The sequence below is a fragment of the Melanotaenia boesemani genome, chromosome 11 (assembly GCF_017639745.1).
Source record: "Melanotaenia boesemani isolate fMelBoe1 chromosome 11, fMelBoe1.pri, whole genome shotgun sequence".
NCBI classification, from domain to species: domain Eukaryota; kingdom Metazoa; phylum Chordata; class Actinopteri; order Atheriniformes; family Melanotaeniidae; genus Melanotaenia; species Melanotaenia boesemani.
Window position 1 is genome coordinate 8,048,224 of NC_055692.1, and position 9,678 is coordinate 8,057,901.

The 9,678-nt window shown below is 36.6% G+C and overlaps 1 long non-coding RNA gene across 1 annotated transcript; it reads right to left on the reverse strand.

Moving 5' to 3' along the window:
• Window positions 1-465: 465 nt before the first annotated feature.
• On the reverse strand, window positions 466-6,822 carry LOC121649519. Its single transcript, XR_006012132.1, has 3 exons — window positions 6,707-6,822; window positions 892-983; window positions 466-695 (listed from the first exon to the last, which is right to left on the reverse strand). It is a non-coding gene; the product is annotated as an uncharacterized LOC121649519 (long non-coding RNA).
• Between the last annotated feature and the right edge of the window lie 2,856 nt (window positions 6,823-9,678).

Consider the following 9,678-nt stretch of genomic DNA (forward strand, 5'->3'; position numbering starts at 1 on the left):
ACAAAGTTCTCACATAACTGTACAAGGCTAGCAAAAAGAGAGAGAGAATGAAAAAAATGGGAACTTGGATGGAAGAGTTGCACATTTTTACATGCAGAAAATTACAAAAGGTTTGTGGTTTGTCAAAATTTAATTTTTTTTTTTTTTTATAAGATACAGTCCTGAAAGCTCTTGATGGCAGTTTTCTTGTTAAATGGGAATTTATTTAGCCAATCTCCTGTAAGTGGAGGAAATCAAAGAGACTAGCACTGCAGAGCTATTGCAAGGATGGCAAGGGCATATGCAGTCATAATTAAAGTCTATTTGTGTCAATTACTTCTGATTAAAAAGGACATTACATAGGTCAAATTCTATTTTGCAGTCTGCTAGAGTAGCCTACCAAATCAAATAAAACTGAGCTTTCAATCCATTCACACTAACACAAACAGAGGAAGGCTCATATTGCAGGAGTGATGTTTAGTGGAGCAAGGAAAGCAAAAGAAAGCAGCACTGGTACACTTAGTCTTTTTATTTTCAGGCATAAGATGACTCTTTTCTCATTTATCCACCACAGTTAATAAATCATCTGAGTTATGGGGTTGATTGTACAAACACTGAACTTTATGACCAGGGCATTATGCTTAACTGGGTGATAAAATGTTGATATCCTTGGGAGCTTACAACAGGCTCACTGATGGCAGATTCTACAGTAAGACCTAAATGAAACACAACATTAACGTCATGGGAAAAGTAGGTTCAGCATATCCAAACACCTGCAATTTTCCTTATTAAAGCGTTGTCAAAAAAAAGTAGACTACAAGAAATATCAGCTTCTGTCTCATTAATCCTGTTTAAGGTGTTCTGTTTCCAGAGATCAATGACCATCTGAGCTGTTTGACATGTCATACTCACCAAATGTGAGGGCTGATTCCAATAAGCCACTGATGGTTGTCATGGAGGTCTGATTGTGGTATCTGTAGCGCTCTAACATAATGATGTTCATTCTGTCAAACACAAGAAGAAAGAAAACGGGCCAGCAGTAAATTGGCTTTTATGAAAGGGTCATTCTGTTAAGCAAGGAGATACCAATCAGAACTCTGCTCATGATCTTACTCTATTTTTGCACAGATTGTGTGTTAATGGACGTCTACCCACATGTCATAAAACAATACATGATTCACCATGTATGTCTGCTAATTCTGGTCCAATTCATGGATTCCACTTTTTTTGCATTGCCTGGCCCAAAAAAACCGTCACAAACATGGATTTAACCAAGCAAATAGAACTGAGCATCCTATTGGATAATTACTGCATGGGTGATTATCTTTCAGATGACCACGAGTTATTTAACCCCAACTCATGTAATGAGTAACTTCTCATTTCTTAAACAACCATGTCAAAAGATGGTCTTGGTCTGTTTAAGAAGGGTTAAATCATTGGAATTAGTCAAGCAGAGAAAAAAACCATAATCTGCAAGAAAGAAAAGTGACTGGAAATAAATCCTGAGTGATCATGATTGGCGGTAAATTAAACATATGATTAAATCAAATCCAAGAAAAAAAAAAACCCAGTAGAACTCAAGACTGTGTTTAATAGTGAAAGTAAGAGCATTTTCATATGAAAATGGAAGGAAACTCAAGGGACTGAGACTGAACAGCTGTGTAGCCATGAGACAACCACTAATCAGTGAGGCTAACCAGAGGAAAAGGCTCCAAATTGCTTGGGAGCATAAAGATTGGACTCTGGAGCAATGGAAAAAGGTCGTGTGGTGTGATGTATCCGGAATTACTCTGTTCCAGAGTGATGGGTGCATCAGGGTAAGGAGAGAGGCAGATGAAGTGATGCAGCCATCATGTCTGGTGCCTACTGTACAAGCCTGTGGTGGCAGTGTTATGTTCAGGTCTAGGTTCAGCAACATTATGAGTCCAAAGACGAGGTCAGCTGAGTACCTGAATATACTGGATGACCAGGTTAATCCATCAATGTTTTTTTCCTTCCCTGATGGTACAGGCATATTCCAACATGACAATGCAGGGATTCAAGGGGCTTAGCTTGTGATAGCCTGGTTCAAGGAACCTGAGACAGCATTTTCACACATGGATTGGTCACCACAGAGACCTGAACCCCATTAAGAATCTTTAGGATGTGCTGGAGAAGGTTTTGTACAGTTGTCAGACTCTCCCATCATCACTACAAGATCTTGGTGATAAATTAATGCAGCACTGGATGGAAATAAATCTTGTGATATTGCAGAAGAATGCCACAACGAATGTGTGCCATAATCAAAGCTAAAGGCGGTCCAATAAAATGTTAGTGTGTGACCTTGTTTGGTGCCAAAATATTTTTTGGGCAGCCAGTATTGGTATGTTCCATCCTTAATAAAGAATTTGTCACTTTTTTTCAGTAGGCATGTATCACTTCATCACATATAACACGCAATAACAGATACAACAGCATTATAGGTTCATGATTAAGTAACAGATTAGAGTTTCCATTATTTCTAAGCACTCAACAAGCAACTCCTTTAAAAACAAAAATGCAAAAAAATGTAAAATTCATAATGTAATTCTTGTAGTAGCTAGATTTACTAATAGAAATGACAAAAGGCTTCTTTTTAAGACATACTGGTCTGCCAAAGGCAAGATTTAGACTTTAGAAACCTTGGGACATGTGAACAAGTATACTCAAAGTCAATATGTTTTGTCACGTTTACCCATAAAACTTCACAAAAATATATTTCTACATTTAAATCTTGGATATATTTAAGTTGAAGGGAAAACCACCAAGTGCACATGCCTTAGGAGAGTTTGCCCTCACAACAGAAGGACTCAGGTGTAGTTTAAAAATGATAGATTTGAGTGCAAAACCAAATATTGCCGATGTCTTCTCCTTGACTGATCATTGCTGTTTTAAGAAGTCCCCTTCTACTATACTCTAGTACTAGAGTAGCCTTCTTTCCATTGTACTAGAGTCAGCTGGACATACACATCCTCTAGTACTGGAGGATGTGTATGTCCAGCTGACTGAGGTTCTGGTGCAAATGTGCCATCACATGATTTGAAGGAGGTTGAAGGGGTCAGCACATGGTCATCTGTAGTCAGTTGACAAGCCAAGCTACTCTCTGATAACAGGCCAGACGGGCAAAGGACAGGAAAAGCGTGACCTGACAAACAACACATGACCCTGACAAAGATCTTTGTGTGTTTGTACTGGTTTGTCTCCTTTATTCTCTCCAATGATTTTCCCTCTGTCATTTACCATTGAAGTGCGTCATTCTTGGCTCATCTCAATACACATTTCTTCTATTGCTTTTTAAACCAAAAGTTGAGGGCTTCAAAGATATTTCTTCTTTTTCTTTCTTTCTTTCTTTCTTTCTTTCTTTCTTTCTTTCTTTCTTTCTTTCTTTCTTTCTTTCTTTCTTTCTTTCTTTCTTTCTTTCTTTCTTTCTTTCTTTCTTTCTTTCTTTCTTTCTTTCTTTCAATACCAGCTAATTCATGAATAAATGAACATATATTATGGCAATTTTATTCTTCAGTTATTTTGGATTTAAATATATTTGTCAAACATAAACCCCTTAGAGTATATCATCTCATTTCTAAGGAATTCAGACTGGAGAACTAACAATACAAATGAGTTTCAATAATAGCCTTAATTTAAAAGATCAATGAATTGATTAAATATATGCAGTATGTAAACAGGCAGTAAAAGTAATCTGTTTTGAGATGTAAAAGCAAATCTTCTTTTGGTAAACAGAACTATAAACAGTGATAATGTGCAAAAAGTGTATATATATATATTTTGTACAGCTACAACTACAGTACAGAGAGAGAGAGAGAGTCTCTCTTTCTCTTCCTATAAATAAAACAATGGCAATATTCATTTTTGTACTTAGTAATTTATATATAATAAAACCTGTATTACATAGCTAATTATTTCACAACTTTTTTCCTTCAATCCATCCACCATCCATCCATCCATCCATCTGTTTCACAGATATCATATATTGAACATTATTTCTTGGTTTTGATGTTAGCTTTGTTTTTATTTGTCTGTTATTGCAAATTAATGCTATGCTGCTAAAAACTCCAACCAGAAGCTTGTGTAAAAAAAACAAAAAACAAATTCATTGCTTTTATTTAACTCAGCAGAAGTAAAACCTTTCATTCTTCTTCTTTTTTTAAAAAAATCTTTTTACTTTTTTAGGCTCAGTATAATAACCAGATCAACATTACTCCCAAAGCTTACTTGGAAACATATAAACAATCTGAAACTACTAGAATTTCGGTTTCATGTATTTGTTAATGTCCAACACAGGACTTAATCACCTCACTCTACATTTCTCATCTAAAGAGTGAATTACTTGAATTACAATCCAAACAAACTTCCTCCCGAACGATGAAAAGGATGAAAACGTAAATATTGGCTCTGTACTGTATCATAACTGTGACAAGAGGATTAAAAGCCAGCTTTGTATCCTATCAGTCCAGGAACACACATTCACACAAGTTTATTCTTTTCTCCATTTACCCAGATTATCAACTTTCCCCCTCCCCTCTGCTACCATTCCTTCTATTCTTCCCACTCTTTACCTCCTCTTGTCCCACTTCCCCCTCTCCATACCACCCTCTCCTGCTCCTCCTCCTCTTTCTGTTAATGGAGTGTTGGCAAGGAGCCAGGGGAAGCCTTGCTCTATGGGTCTTTCCTCCTTGGCAGAGGTCCCAGTGTGTGTGTGTGTGTGTGTGTGTGTGTGTATGTATGAGTGGGTAGCTCTGCACTCTCTCATAATCACTGCCATTCAGCACCTCGTCGGAGTGTGTCCATGTTTACACGAGAGGGGTCAGGGAGCAGCCAACAACTCTCTCTTGCACATCAAACACATATGCACACAAACATGTGCACCAACAGAGGTCATGGAAAAGATAAGGCACATATTATATCATTCCTATGTTCTTTTACCTGATAGTGTATTCTGCAAATCATGCAGTTTTGTGGTAAATATTGGCTGTATTACAACCTTTTTGTTTCCACATAATTTCCTTAGGTCTTAATTAAATGTCTTTGGAATGCTTTTGTTACAATAGAACAGAAATTCAGTACAACAGCTCCTTTTCCAACCTCTGCTCTCATTGACCTGTTTTAGGCTATGGGGTGATCCACTCACTCTACTTTACTCTTCTCTTCTGCAAGGCCTGACTCTTGTGAGATTAATACTAAAAAAAAACCCTTGAAGCACATTTTTATCATATGACAGGACATACAGTAATTAGCCAGAGAGTTAACACAAACACAAGAAAACAGGCCAAAGTGATAAAGAGATCTCTCTTCTTCTGAACCATTTTGTTTGTTAAAAATATTCATGATCACAAAGACAGCAGCACAAATCTTATACAAAGTAATAAAAAGCTTTTGGTTTTGCAGGAGAAGAAGGAGGCTGAGAGCTTATTGACAAACCTCTTCTCAAGGCAAAGACTCAAGGCAAGATAAAGTGATGTAAATGAAGAAATGATGACAGACAGGCTTACAAAGCAATGTTAACAAAGCTGGTTTAAAGGATCTGACAAGTTAAGAAGGTTTGTTAAAGATACTTCTAAAAAAAGCAAAGATAATGAACAAGCAATGTGCTTGTTTAATTTTATTAGAATAATTTGTGTAATGCAATGAAAATGTAGTTTAATAATGAAAACATCATTAGACCATAAAGAAAAACAAACCCACTAAGACTGTCTCAAAAGATAAGTACTGGCATCAATTGAGAAAAGAAAAATTAAAACACAAAACAACCTATTAAAAACACACACACCTTAATATAAAGTATTTAAAACCTCTCATTTGACTTTGTTTTTTAAACAAAGACATTTCATTGAGCTTTGTAACATCACATATGTCAGAGATGTTTCCACGTGTTTTATTGCAGGAGGAAAGGATTTAGATTCAAGGACATAACGCCCACATAATTTTTCTTCAGAATCAACACTCTCAAACATGATGTTAAGAGCCACAGCTGGACTTTGTGCCCATATATCAAAAGGCCATTCTCTGAATTACAAGCAAACTTTCACAACAGGAGACTAAACGTAGTGTTTCTTAAAATCGCCCTTAAACTTTGTGAAACATAGATTTCAGAATGTCTGAAAGTGAAATTGTCTTTCATCTTTTATTTAATCTCTGGACTGATTTTTTTTTCTCTTGTGTATGTAAACGCACAATAAAAATGGCAAACGAGAATCCTTGATCCTTAACAGTCAACTTTCTATTATACTATGTTGAATATTGCAGGTGTTTTTATAGTCTGTGCATTTTAGCCAGTTGCCATTTATTTATTTATTTCTCTCTAAGTTGAATTTAAGTCTTTTTCACTCCAGAATAAGTAACACTGGTACCAATAGTCTATGTATAATTAGATATTTTTTCAACAGTTATATGCACGTTTGCATAAGAGGTTTAATGACTGTAAATCTTCAATGTAAACTATTAATCATAGTTAAACTGATGAGAGAGAGAGAGAAAAAAAAACAACAACACTTAACCCAAATAATTAACAGGCAGGAAAACTGGCTGTACTGTATAAGAACTGGAAAGGAGCTCTACATAACCATATTACCTGTCTAAAAACAATTTGTCCCATGGAGATATGTTTGCAAAGTGCATTCAAATAGTCAAATAACTGTCTGAACCATTAAAACCGTTGGAAACGTTTTTCCAGAGAAAACATTATAGTTACACCTACCAGTTCTCAGCACGACAACCTGTAGCACAAGTTTGAACGCAAACAGAATCTCTTGGCATAGAGAAATGTGTGGCGTTTTCTCCCTTGTTCTGTTTTCTATATAATTTGTTTTCTTTTATTCTGTCTATCTAATAGTTACCATCTGTGCTTCTCCCTGAGGGCCTGGGGATCTTTCCCTTTAAATTTGCATGGTAGGAGTGGGTGTGTGACTAGTCCAACTGTCTATGTTTGAATCTCAAATAGCCCTAGGGTACACTAGTCATCACTGGGTGGCGACTCTGCTTCTTGAAAAAAAAAACAAAAAGAAAAAAAGATATAACACCGTCAGCTGCAGCACTGACTACCTCGGGGGTTGTCCAAACACAATTACCATTTTTCAGTGTAAAAAGAGAGTCAGGCAGAGTTAATATTCATGATCCTGGTGACTGACTTTGTGTTTTTATTATCTGCTGCAGTAACAGTGGTGCCTGCCTCTCCAGCTTCTCTCTACCAGTATGTGCATGCGATATGCTTATGGGTTTGTGTGTGTCCACTTGTGTGTGTCAGCAAACATGTACCTATATAAACACAAAGAGAGAGAAGGCCAGTCGTGTCTTTACAGCATGATAATTCCCTGCTCGCTTCCCACCCTGCAGTTCTTTAATATCTTCGCATGCCATCTAAATAAATGCAAAATTATCTAAAAAAAATATAATCAAAAAACATGTAGAAATACAAATTATATCTGTGCAAATACACTCCTTGAGATACATTTACAAACAACAAAAAAGAAAGGTAGCATAACTATCATCCAACGAGAATACTTTAGTTTTCTTGCAGAGTTTTGATTCAAATTGTATTATTTGATGCTGAGTTCATTCATTCATTTTCTATACTGCTTAGTCGATTTCAGGGTCATGGGGGGGCTGGAGCCTATCCCAGCAATTAGCAGGCAAGAGGCAGCGTACACCCTGGACAGGTCACCAGTTCAACACAGGGCCAACACAGAGACAAACAACCTTACATGCTCACACTCACTCCTAGGGAGACTTTAGAGTGACCAATTAACCTAATATGCATGTCTTAGGGTGGTGGGAGGAAGCCAGAGTACCCAGAAAGAACCCATACATGTATGGGGAGAACAAGCAAATTCCACATAGAAAGGCCACTGATCGAACCTCCACCCAGCCAAGGCTCAAACCAGTGAACTTCTTGCTGTGAGGCCGCAGTGCTAACCACCACACTACTGCCTGTAAATGAGCTCATGTAACCCTTAATATGAACCCATGTTAGTCTGTTTTAGCCACCTCTATGTAATTGTAGAAATGTTCATTTTGTCCAAAAGAATTACATTTGTGGCTAAAAATTAATATGACTGCATCAAAATGATATTATACGTGCTTTAACATAGATGGATGCAGACAAGATTGAATGTTAACAGTATTGATTAAATATTTGAGCACACTTACAACCTATGAACATGCATCTTTCATTACTGGTTGCATTCTATGTGCAAACAAATAGATCAAGTGAAATTAATAGTGCTTGCTACCTATACGTCTTCCTCCACTGGTGGCATTTAGGTGTCAGAGTGACCAACTCATCTGCAGCCAGTCATTCCTAATGATATCAGGAAAGACTGATCCACTGTTTTGAGCTCCAGACTACACTGCAGCTGCATTTTGATTAGAATATGTTGAAGTATGAGTATTCAGTATTCACCTTAAAACTTTGCATTAGTTTTTCTTTTATGTATTTGATATTGATGTGATACAAGTTTCAAACTGATGCTACAGGATATGTTAAGCATAATAGCAACAATTAGATGCAATTTGACCATTGATCAGTTGGTTAAATAAAGCACACAAAACAGCCACACACTTCTATCTAGGGTGTTTTCTTTAGAAATAGCAGCATTGAGCTTAGAGCTGGTTTAGTAATTCTCCAAGCAGATTAGGTGCCAACTGCATGCTCCCAGGGGATTGGGCACATGAGCACAATATAATACAACAATCCAGCAAGACAGATTATTTCTACTCAGCTGACCACAGACTTACCGCTGATTTCTGTCAGGCGTCACCTTGTATCTACAAGCATGCAGACATGAAAACATGATTCAAACCACTCAAGACATGAAGCACAAGCAAATGTTAAACATACATAGACATGCATGCACTCACACTCAAAACATATTTGAACCAGATCATCTGGTGTTGATATAGACTAATAATGTGTTAAAAGAGGTAATGTATTCAACAGCAAATTATGTTTTCCTCAAGAATGATTGTCGCACTGAGTTAAATTAAACCAGCAGAGGCAGCAATGCATGTTGGTCTACTGCACCTGCAATCACAAGGGAGTAAAGCTTATATGAATTCTCCCTCTCTTCCTGTTTAATGAATATATAGGAACATTTGGGAGAATAAAAACAGAGAAACAATTAAATGAAAAGAAGAAATCTTTTCTTTTTTTTCCTCTGTTTTCAATCAGTATCTGTATGGTTTCAATTTCCGCTTTGTGCAGATGTGTGCTCCATTAATTTTTCCCTGAAAAATCTTTCTTTTAATGTGTGTTTAATGCCACTGATGCTTTCTTTTCTTGTAGTCCTCACAAAAATGGCATGAAAACATTACATTAGCCCACTAATGAATATTTACACCAAGGTTAGACAAGGTTAACTGTTGGATTTGCAGCATCTTCACATGCTAAGGTGTCCTCAGGAAGAACACTGAACCCAAAGCTGATCCTGATGGAAATTCAGAACTTGGTTCACAATAACTAACTTTAAACATAAAGAGCTGTAAAATACAGAAAACTTGTGTTAGGTTATTACTCTCAAATTTACTAAATTTACTGTAACCTCTCTTTCAGCGTTATCAAAATTCTCATAATGCTTTCTTCTCATCTGTTTTTTCTGAGAAAAAAAATCTTTAGTTTGCTACATCATTCCCAAGACTGTTGTTTTCTAATAGATCTACACTGATGTTACATCT